General features: G+C 35.3%; 1 pseudogene; it reads right to left on the bottom strand.

Moving 5' to 3' along the window:
* Positions 1–12,411, bottom strand: part of Vom2r-ps91 (vomeronasal 2 receptor, pseudogene 91) — a 72,431-nt pseudogene extending 60,020 nt beyond the window's left edge.
* Positions 12,412–12,811: the final 400 nt, after the last annotated feature.

Genomic DNA, 12,811 nt, shown 5'->3' with positions numbered 1-12,811 from the left:
CTCTTCCCTCTTCTCCTCTTCTCCATAGCTAGGACTTCACACATTTTTATTAAATTGTACATTTAATATAATACAAAACTATATTTTACCTATAATATATACCTATATCACTCTCGGTTGTTTTTATCCTTCAGCATGTCTCTGTAACTTCTCTCTCCATGTTGTTTGATTCTGTGGGTCTAGGCACTCTACCTTCCTCAATCATCTCTGGATTAGCAGTATTCTTCCACAGTCTCCCTCTGCTTTCTATTGGGCTTACAAGAGAAGCTACTTTCTGTACCTTTCATATATAAATCATTGACCTGGCAAGACAAAACACTGATGTGGATTTAGAACACTGTCTTCCCTCCTTGGAAACTTTGTTCTTCTTAAAAACATCTGTATATGTTTTGACTTACTTACCCCTTTATCAGTTACAAATCATTTATTTCATACCCTTAGAGATCCACAATAAATAGCATGACGTCAAAAGCATACATTAAGAAAATCCCATTGTTGGGGTTGGGGATTTGGCTCAGCGGTAGAGCGCTTGCCTAGCGAGGGCAAGGCCCTAGGTTCGGTCCCCAGCTCCAAAAGAGAGAGAGAGAGAGAGAGAGAGAGAGAGAGAGAGAGAGAGAGAGAGAGAAAATCCCATTGTTGATGTTGTGAGCAAGCCAATTAAAGACACATTACCTGCCAGGCTGAAAATGTCAGGTCTTCTGCCTTTCTTACTTGTCTTACTTCTACTTGATGAAGAAGCATCTTGTGAAGGCTGTGGGCCATGGCATACACCGCATTGTATATATTATGAGCAAACTCAGCATGACCATGTCAAAACAGCTTCCTGGAGTTTCATGCAAGGAAGCATTAAGCAGACAGTTCTCCAGTGTATTGCAGTCATCATCAGCAAATGAGCAGTTAAAAGAGTAGAAAGAAAACCTTGTAAGGTAAAAAACTTCTGGGTATTTGGAATGATTAACTCTTTGGATAAAATTTCTGTACCCAGAGGTTTCTTTGTGGTGAGGTGCAAAGATGAAGCTCCCATGGAATGAATGTAAAATTAAATGCTTTGACTGGATGATGACATCCCAGTCTGAGTTCATGATCCAGACTTTCCTTGTAACAAAAATTTGCCTTGAATAAAGCAAAATGCCTCTCAGAAAATCACTGTCACCATAGGTAATGATCACATTTGCTGTTGATTTCAAAAGATGTGTAGGATGCAATAGGTAGCTTGGTAAATAAGATACTTCACTAACTCGGATCAATTCCATAAAATCTACACATATTTTGTTTCTGTCCATTTCTGCCCTAACTTATGAGATTATCTGAAAACCATTTTGTCCTTCAGGTATGACCAGTCCTACCCAGTTCCAGTGGAAATAATTCAACAAGGAGACAATGCCATGGGAGAGATACATGTCCTTGTAGGCTACTTGATAAATATCACGAAACTGCTCATGATAATTCAGGTTATGGTCAAAAGACCCAATTGTCAGCAAAGTTTAAGAAGATAAAGAGAATAAAAGAATTAAGAGGAGGAAGCATAAAGCACATGTCCATTCATGACAGGCTTTTAGAATCATGTAAAATAATGAGAATTCATGCAGCATGATTGTACATGTGTGTACATGAGGCCAAAGGTCGATATTGGAATTCTTTTTCTTATTCACTATTTTAATTTTTTCATTATTCTTTTAGTCTTCTTTTCTATCTTTGTTTCTTTGTTTCTTTGTTTATTTTTTGCAAAGGATTCTAAGTAAACCTGTAGCTCACTGTTTAGGTTACCCTGGCTCATCTGTGACCTGCTTAATCAGAACTTGCATTACAGAATTTACTGTCTTCTATTGGTTTTATATGAGTGTTAGATATCCAAAGGTAGGTTCTCATGTTTGTGACTCAATGACTTTAGGCACGAAGCTGCTTTTCTAAACTATGTATTGTGCAGGAAGAGAAACCCTGACATCATACCTTTACACTCAGGGTTCCCTGCAATCACTGTCTGCTCCAATCTAATCCTTTTCTTTGTCCTGATTACATCACAGAATAGTTACGCTTTGGGATAATAAACCCTGTCAGATGCATAAGCACATGTTGCTTTTATCCTCTTTTAGTACCTTGGACAAGGACTGAATTATATGTGGTTTTATCTTTCTTTACTTTACACATTCTCACCTGTGGATATCTGTAGAGTTCTAGCAGTGTCCTTATATTGGAAGATATTATCCATGATATGCCTGTGAGGGCTGCAATAGACTTCATCTCTCTCCTACACGTGTAATTAGGCATATACTTCTTTGGCCCAGAAATCCATGTGATGCATCTATCCAATGTAAACCATTCATTGAACAGGACATTATATATATATATATATATATATATATACATATATATATATATATATATCATATCACAGAGACACATTGGGTAAAATATAGGGGTTTCTGCTGAGCTCCTCAATGGCATAAATCATTGCCAGAACAATCTGGTAGTTTTTTAAATCAAACCTGAACAGAAATACAACATTATTTAGGGCTACTCTCCTTTGAATGTCAAATAGTTTCATATGTTAATACTCTGCCCTCTGTTGATGACATTATTAATGAATGTATAGAACTTTCAAGAAGTTGAGCCTTCCTGGAATTGGGTCATTAGGGACAGGCATTTGGGCTTTATATTGTCACTTTACTTACGGTCTAATCTCTTGTTTCCAGAGTGAAAATATAATGTAGCCAGCCAACTTCTAGCTCCTACAATTCTTATTTTCCTGTCTGCTGTCAAGTCTTACCTAACAGGATGACCAAAGTCTCTCAGGAAGTGTAAGCCAAAATAAGCTCCTTTTCCTTACCTTGCTTTTGTTATCGTATTTTATCAGAGTAATAAAAACATTAGCAAGAGAAAATATTCCAACCAGGACTATTATTTTGTATGCAACATAATTACTTTCATGGAGTAAATGATTATATCTTTATATTATTAGAACTTTCAAATTTATAACCTTTTGTGTTGGAATTATCATGTGTTTTTTAAGTTGGTAGTGTTATCTTGTCATGAAACTGGAGCTTCGTGAATGAGATTAGCATTCTTATTAAATCCCAGGGGCAATACTCACTCACTAGCTATCTTGGAGAAGCTGGTTGGAAACATGCCCTTGGGAGAAAATTCAAAATAAATTTCAATTTTCAGTGCATAGGAGTCAAGCTTCTGGAAATTATAGTACCTGCAGTCTGTAAGGCACACTCATTTTTTTTTAGTTTTGTCTCTTTCCCTGAGCTCTTTTTAACCCAGTTTTAGTACGGGTTATCAAACTCGGTTTTTTGACATTTTTTTGTTGGATATTTTTTAATTTTCATTTCAAATGTTATCCATTTTGCTAATTTCCCCTCGAAAACTTTCTATCTCCCCCTGGTTTTATGGGGGTGCTCCCCCACCAACCCAGCCACTCTGTCCCACCTGTCCACCCTGACATTTCCCTACCCTGGGGCATTGAGCCTTGAAAGGAGCAAAGGCCTCTCCTCCCATTGATGCCTGAAAAGGCCATCCTTTGCTACATATATATGGCTTGAACTACATGCATCCTCATGTACACTTGGAATGGTGTTTTAGTTCCTGGCATCTCTTGGTGGGGTGGTCGGTGTGCATAACACACAATAGTAGTAGGAGACTTCAACATTCCTCTGTAATGAATGGACCAATCATGGAAACAGAACTTAAACATAGATACTTTGAAACAAATGATGTTATGAACCAAATGGATTTAACAGAAATCTGTAGAATATTTCATCCTGAAACAAAATAATACACCTTCTACTCTGCACTTATAGTGCCTTCTCCAAAATTGACCAATAATCAATCACAAAACAAGCCTCAACATTACAAGATGATAGACATAATCCCATGCACTTATTAGATCACCATGATCTAAGGCTGGCCTTCAATAACAACATAACAACAGACCCACAGACCCATGAAGGCTGAACAATACTCTACTCAATGATATCTTGGAGGAAATGAAAAAAAGAAATTAAGGTCTTTTTTTAGAATTTAATGGTATGGAGGCACAACATAACCCAAAAATAAGGGACACAATAAAAGCAATGCTAAGAAGAAAACTCACAGATCTGAGTGGCTTCAAAAAGAAACTCAGAAAAGCGTATACTAGCAGCTTGATCTCACACCTGAAAGTTCTAGGGCAGAAAGAAGCAAATATACCCAGGAGGAGTAGACAGCAGGAAATAATCAAACTCTGGGCAGAAATCAACCAAGGAGAAACAAAAAGAACTATACCAAGAATAGACAAAACCAGAAGCTGGTTCTTTGAGAAAACCAAGAAGATAGACAAACCCTTAGGCAGACTAACCAGAAGGCACAGAGATAGTATCCAATATACAAAATTAGAAATGATGAGAGATATATAATAAAAAAATGTGAAAATTTAAAAAAACATCAGATCCTAGTACAAAAGCCTATACTCAACAAAACTGGAAAATGTGGATAAAATAGACAATTTCTAGACAGAAATCAGGTAATACATATAAATCAGGATCAGATAAACCATGTAAACTGTCCCATAACTCCTAAAGAAATAGAAGCAATATTTAAAAGTCTCCCAAACAAACAAAAAAAAATCTCAGGACCAGATGCCTTTAGTACTCAATTCTATGAGACATTCATAGAAGACTTAACACCAATAGTCTACAAGCAATTCCACAAAAGAAAAACAGAAAGAACACTACCAAATTCATTCTATAAAGTCACAATTAGGCTCAACCTAAACCACACAAAGACCCAACAAAGAAAGAGAACTTCAGACCAATTCCCCTTATGAATATCGATGTCAAAATACTCAATAGTTAAAATGATCATCCATCATGATATACTAGGCTTCATTCCAGTGATGCCAGCATTATCCAATAAACAGAAATCTATCAATGTAATCCTCTATATAAATGAACCCAAAGAAAAAACTTATATGATCAACTCATTAGATGCTGCAAACACTTTTGACAAAATTCAACACCCTTTCATGGTAAAACTCTTGAAAAGGTGAGGAATTCAAGGCCCATACCTAAATACAGTAAAAGCAATATACGGCCAACCAGTAGTCAACATTAAACTAAATGGAGAGAAATTTGAAGTAATCCCATTAAAATCAGGAACTAGACAAGCCTGCCACTCTCTCCTTGCTCATTCAATATAGTACTTGAAGTCTTAGCCAGAGTAGTTAGACAATAAAAGGAGTAAAAGGGATACAAACAGGAAAAGAAAAAGTCGGTATATCACTATATGCAGAAGATATAATAGTATACTTAAGTGACCCACAAAATTCCACCAGTGAACTCCTACAGCTGATAAACAACTTCAGCAAAGTGGCCGGATATACAATTAACTCAAACAAATCAGTAGCCTTCCTCTACTCAAAGGAAAACAGGCTGAGAAAGAAATTAGAGAAATGATGACACCCTTCACAATAGTCACAAATAATATAAAATACCTTGGTATGACTCTAAGCAAGCAAGTGAAAGATCTGTATTACAAGAACTTTGAGTCTCTGAGAAAGAAATTGAAGATCTAAGAAGAGGGAAAATTCTCCCATACTCATGGACTGTCAGGATTAATATAGGAAAAATGAACATCTTTCCAAAAGCAATGTACAAATTCAATGCAATTCCCATCAAAATCCAAAGTCAACCCTTCACAGAGTTAGAAAGAGCAATTTGCAAATTCATTTAGAAAATCAAAAATCCAAGAATAGCTTAAGTTTTCCTAATCAATAAAGAACTCCTGGGAGAATCACCATCCTTAATGTCCAGCTGTATTTTAGACTAATAGTCTAAACTACAGAAACTGTATGGTATTTGTACAGAGACAGGCAGGTACATTAATGGAATAGAATTGAAGAACCAGAAAAGAACCCACACACCTATGGTCACTTGATCTTTGACAAAGGAGCTAAAACCATCCAATGGGAAAAACACAGCATTTTCAACAAATGGTGCTGGTTCAACTGGAGGTCAACATGTAGAAGAATGCAAACTAATCTATTCTTTTCAACTTGTACCAAGCTCAAGTCCACGATTTTCAAGCACCTCCACATAAAACCAGATGCATTCAAACTAACAGAAGAAAAGTTGGAAAGAGCCTTTCCAACATATGCACAGGGGAAAATTTCCTGATCAGAACACCAAAGGCTTATGTTCTAAGATCAAGAATGGACAAATGAGACCTCATAAAATTGCAAAGTTTCTGTAAGGCAATGGAAACTCTCATTATAACAAAAGAGCAAACAACAGATTGGGAAAAGATCTTTACCAATCCTGCATCTGATGGAGGGCTAATATCCAATGTATACAAAGAACTCAAGAAGTTAGATTTGAGAGAATCAAATAACCCTATTAAACAACAGGGTACAGAGCTAAACAAAGAATTCTCAACTGAGGAATATCGAATGCCTGAGAAGCACCTAAAGAAAATATTTAACATCATTAGTTATCCAGGAAGTGCAAATCAAAACAACTCTGAGATTCCACCTCACACCAGTCACAATACCTAATAGCAAGAACTACAGCAACAGAAAGGATCAAATGTATAATAAAGTCATCCCATCAAGGAAGACTTCCTAGGATTAGATACAGTGTATTTTACCAAACCCAAAAGGAATAGCTAACACTAACACTCTTTAATTTCTTCCACAAAAAAAGAAAGGGAAAGAATATTGCCAAAGTCAATTTAAAAAGCTTATTTTCCTTTAAAGTCCCAAACATAAAATGGAAAACCAAACTATTTGATTTATTAACCTATAGGCAAAAATTCTCAACCAATTCTTTGTGAATCACGTTCAAGAATCAATATAATTTTATTTTAATTAAAATGTGTTTAAAAAATTTAAGAGGGATACACTATCAAGTTGATTTTATCTAAAATATCCAAGTTTCACTCAATAGATTCAAACCAATCAATATATGCGGAATGAAAATGTCTTGAGGTATATCTAATCAAGCAAATCAAATTCTTTTATGACATTAAGACATTGAAATAACTTTAAAACTTTGAAGAAATAAGTTGAAGAAGATATCAGGAGATCAACTCATCTCCCATGCTCATGGATTGGAATAACTAATGTAATAAAAGAGGTCATTCTATCGAAAGCAACCTTCAGATTTATTAAAATTGTAACAATGTTCTTCACAGAAATTCAAAGGATAATTTTCAGCTTCATGTGGAAACTAAAAAACACACTATTGCTAAAACAACTATGAACAATAAGACATCTATTGGAGTTATCACCATCACTGATTTCTTGCTGTACTAGAGAGATACAGTAATGAAAACAGGATGCTATTGGCAGAAAACACACACAGAGATCAATCTTATAGACTTGAAGAACCCCACACAAATCCATACACCTATTGAGACTTTTTGACAACGAGGTCAGAAATATACACTGTATAAAATGCAGCATCTACAACAAATACTGTTGTTCATATTACATGGCGGCATGCAGAAAAATGGAATTAAATCCATACATATCCTCCACAAAATGTAAGTCAAAGTAGACTGAAAACCTCAACGTGAAAGCTCTACACTGAACCTGACAGAAGAAAAAGTAGGGAATAGTCAAGGACTCATAAGTATGAGAAAAATATTTTTGACCAGAACACTGATAGCACAGTCACTAAAGATCAACAATTAATAAATGAGACCTCACTAACCTGAGAAGAATCTGCACATCAGTGGACAATATAATTCAACAAATTGGCAGCCTACATAATGGGACAAGTTTTTTGTTTTGTTTTGTTTTGTTTTTTGTTTTGTTTTGTTTTACCAAGCACATATCTGATAGGTTACTATCTAAAATATATAAAATACTAAAATTAAACAAAACAAAAAACCCCATCACAACAACAAACTGGGCTTCAAAAAACAAATAACCCATTAAGTAATGGAGTACCTACCCAACAAAAAATTGTGAAGAAAAGGAAACTCAAATGGAAGAGAAACAAATAAATGTTTGCCATCCTAGGTCATTAGGGAAATGTAAATAAAAACTACTTTGAGATTTCATATTATATCATTCAGAATAACCCATATCAACAAAACAATGACAACACTGCTGACAAAAATGTGGAATAAAGAGAAAGCTCGTTCAATGCTGGTCTTCAGTGTGGCAAGATATTCAGAAAGCTGGGATGAACTTCAAGGTCCATCAATACCATCTTTGGACATATACTCAAAATGAGCTTCATCCTACAACAAAGACAGTTGTTTAAAGACATTCATTGCTGCTCTAGTCAAAATAGAGAGAACTTGGAAAACCCTAGCATATAGAGATGGCTAAAAAATATCTGGTACATTTATACAATAAAATATTCCTTATCCACTAAAAATGAAATTATGAAGTTTTCATGTAAATGGATTGAACTAGAAAAACATCATCCCAGGTGAGGTAACTCAGTCCCAGAAAGTCAAATTTGGCATGTGTTTTCTTACATGTGGTTGTTGTCTCTTAATTCATCTATCAGCAAGCTATAGTCAATGTAATCACAAGAATTAGGAAGAGAGTGATCAGATTGAAGGAGGGATGGATCTCCTTAGGAAGAGGACATAGAATACATTGTTATGGAAGGATGAAGGGAGACTAGAATAGGAGGATCAAACAGTGACAGGAGAGGAATGAGGGGATGAAGAAAGAAATATAAGGAGGAACTGCTAGGCCTAAGGAACATTTGAAAGGTCATAAGTCAACCTAATACAGTAGAAGTATCCTATAACATATACTTATATAAAGGTGTTTCAAATGAAATTCCTCAATAACATGATACAGAAAAGCCACTCTTGTCAACCAAAAGCAACTCTCAGTATAAAGATGAGTTGTATCTAATTGAATGATTGGCCAAAGTGTTCCCATCATAAACCCTAAATAATCTAAGCTATTGCCAAGGCTATTGCATTCTTTCCACAAACTTATAGTAAGGATCAATTGATAAAGACAACACCTACAGAACTCACTGAAGATTTAGAAGTCAATCTGGTGATTACCTTGAGCTTTCACCTCTATGGACACTTAGACTACAAGGTATTCTGCATGTTATTAGAGGAGAAACTAAATATCAACCTAGCTACAAACTTTACTTATACAATTATGACCTACTTCCAAGATATGCTGCTGCAATAATGTTACAAATCTTGTTGGACTAAGCAAGTAATATCTGATTTGAGTGAAGATCCACACTATGAGATGGCATGAAACACTGCTTGTGCATCTAAAACCTGAGGTCAGATAGTCCATGAATCTTGAAGAAAACCAATACTAATAGAATGTAGCAATGAAATGACTCCTATCATATCTTTTAGGAACATTTATTCCTTACTCAGCCATCAAGAGAGAAGATTCCTCCTGTAGCAAATTGGAATTAATAGAGACCCATGGCCAGAGTGTGTGTCTCTCAGACTTGAGAGACCTTTGAACGTCAGTCCTAAAAGGGGTATTTCCATAAAATCCTTCCCTTCAGAGCATACAAAATTTTGTGAAAGAGGACTCAGAAAGAGTGTAAGAGTCAGAATTTATAGAGTACACTAAGGATTCAAGAACTTCTAGACAGGACCAGGGTTGTACACAAATGAATGTATAGAAACATGTAGCCAGCATGCACAGGGCCTACACCTGATGGGGTTTTAGAGCATAATGAAGCAGTATACACATGTTACCATACCTAACCCAGAGGCTGTCTCCTACTGACAGACATGTGAAAATGAAAAAGTTTTTATTCTAAGGGAGTCTCACTGGAAGAATAAACTCCTCGTTGTGTATACACCATGTCTCACCCTCGTTGGCTAACAGAAAACAAACTCAACAGCATCTTTGGAGGTCTTGGTCTCATAATGAAATGGTTGGAGAATGAATAGGGCACTCACATATCTAACTCTGTTGAGGTCCCAGCACTAATAGGAAAAGTAGACATATAACCTACTCTTTAATCCAGAAGCTATCTCCAGTTGATAAATGTAAGCCAAGAACTTAACAATCTAAACAGAACCATAATCAATGAGGAGATTAAAATAGTATTCAAAAGTCTTCAATTAAAAATGTCCAGGGCCAGAATTATCACACCATAATTCTCCTGGATTTTTAATTCTTCAGATTCTTCTTAAAACATTCCTTCTTAAACAGTTAAAAAAGAGAAAAGAAACAGAATGAGCACTTACAAACTTCTACAAAGCCAGTGTCACTCTACTACTAAAACCCGGTAGACATACTGTAGGCCAAAATTCCTGATGAACATAGACTAAAAAAAAATTAAGAAAACAACAGTAAATATAATGTAGAAACACAGGAAGAAGACAATCAACTCTGACCGAGTTGTTTTTATCTTTCAAATGTATAGATGGTTCAACATATTTCTCAAGGCAATAAATAAAATAAACAACATAAATGGGCTTAAGACAAAAATCATCTGATTATTTCAATGGATGCAGAAAAGGTTTCGACAAAATCCATCATACATTCATGGTAAAGGTCTTGAAGAATGTAGAGCTAAATGCAACATACGACAACACAACAATATAGACACACACATACACACACATATAAGCAACCTCAACATAAGTGGAGATGTAAATTAGTCAAGGAATCCAACACTCCCATTTCTTCTTAATATTGTGTTTGAAGTACTACCTAGAGCAATGAGGCAATACAAGGAAATTAACAAGACACAATTAAGCAAATAAAAGTCAAACTACCTTTATTTGTAGATGACATAATGCTAAATATTGGACATTAAGAGATTCTGCCAGAATAGAAATGATCACCAAATTCAGCAATGTGGCAGCATTCAAAATCATCTTGCACAATCAATAGCTTTTTTGATCCACAAAAACAAACATACAGAACATGAGGACATGGACACATACACATTCACAATAGCCTAAGGAAAAATATATGAGAATAAATATAACAAAGGGAATGAGTAATTTATTCAATAAAATCTTTACACTTCTGAAGAAAGAGGGAGAGCGAGACACTAGGAAACAACATGATATTCTACGTTCATAGACCTGTAGGAGAAGTGTGGTGAAAATGAGCATTCTACCAAAAGCTGTTTATACCCTGAATGCAATCCCAGTAAACATGGCATCTACTTTTTCACAGGAAATAACATGTACAATTTCAAATGATACCACAAAGAATCCTAAAGTGAGGAAACGATGCTTGAAGGATTATAATTCCATATTTTAAGATACATTAGAGAACCATAATAACAAAACAACATTGGTACTGGAACAAAACAGACATGTAGACCAATGGTACAAAATTATATCCCAAACATGAATTCATGTAGCTTCAACCACTTAACATTTGACTGAGATGTCAAAAAAAGAAAAAAAAGAAATAAATCCACATGCTGAAGAAAAGAAGCATCTTCAAGAAATTCAAACAACACAAAAAAAATTAACCTTGTATCTGTCAACTTGCACAAAACCTAATTCCAAATGGATCAAAAGCATAACTGTGGGGGCTGGGGATTTAGCTCAGTGGTAGAGCGCTTGCCTAGGAAGCGCAAGGCCCTGGGTTCGGTCCCCAGCTCCAAAAAAAAGAACCAAAAAAAAAAGCATAACTGTGAAGCCTGAAACTCTGAGACTATTAGAAAAAACATTCGGTAATCTTAATGATAAAGTTGTAGGAAAAGATTCTGTTTGCCCAAGAATTAAAGCTAACAACTGAGTATTGGGGACTTCATAAAACTAAACATCTTCTGCATAGCAGTCAACAAGGTGTACAAACAGCCCAGAGAGTAACAAGAGCTTTGCCAACACTTTCTGAGGTTTAATACCCATAACATAGAAAAATGACAATTCTTTACTATCCTGGAATTGAATTTTCCATATGCTCGCTGTACAGAATGAATGCCAGTGGCTTGCTTTGTGATATTAGTTATATTATTGGATATAATTCATGACAAAACTAATTCTTGACAACAGGCTAGAAGAGGGCATGAATATTGGAGTAATAAGGGGAGAATTGAGTCTCAGAACAGAAAGAAACTAGAATACTTTTGTTCTTTTTGGGGGGAAAACTAATAAACAGAAATAATGAAAATAAATTAGAGAAAGTTCTTGGGGTATAACAGCAGTATATTGGACGTAGATAGCAGGGTTGAATGTATACATAATATTTCTAGACATTGCATATCTTTGACATATGACAGAAAATAAACAGAAAATTATTAACTTAGTGAATATAGAAATTATTATTACTTTGATTATCAGATGCAGAATCCACAGTAATAGTAAAAAGAGGTAAAATGCAGCAACTACCATATCTCCATCCTTGTATACACTAGTTTTTGTCTTTGCAGCACAGGAAGAGCGGTCAAAGGAGTAGACATCACTGAAATATTGGAGAAGCAGGAACATAAAAATCAGAAGCATCATAGCAGTAACTGCAAATTTTAAGTCTGTGTACAGTTTGAATTTGCAAAGACAGGAGGTGTATACATATCCAATGAATTTGTATTAATTTGTATAAATTTCAATTTTTTTGTTGACTATGACTGGAACTTTTATTCCCATGGTTTCTTCAACTCAGTTTTTGAATATCCTTTGGAGAGTCTGAAAACCTTTCTTTCTTGGAAATCCAAATGTGAGGTCACACTTGCCAGAAAAAATTTATTGAAAATATGTTTAGGGCTCATCATCTCCAATCCCAGGTGCTATGATTTCATCAAGTTTCAGTGACAACCGGGTTCCTGAGCTGAAGTCCTCTTGGGAAGACTTGATCAAGCTGATGTCAAAAAACTTACTTTCTGCTGTGGATAAAAATATTGTCATAAGG

This window comes from Rattus norvegicus, chromosome 12 (assembly GCF_021556685.1).
Source record: "Rattus norvegicus strain SHRSP/BbbUtx chromosome 12, alternate assembly SHRSP_T2T, whole genome shotgun sequence".
Classification (NCBI taxonomy): domain Eukaryota; kingdom Metazoa; phylum Chordata; class Mammalia; order Rodentia; family Muridae; genus Rattus; species Rattus norvegicus.
This window is presented reverse-complemented; position numbering and strand designations above follow the sequence as displayed.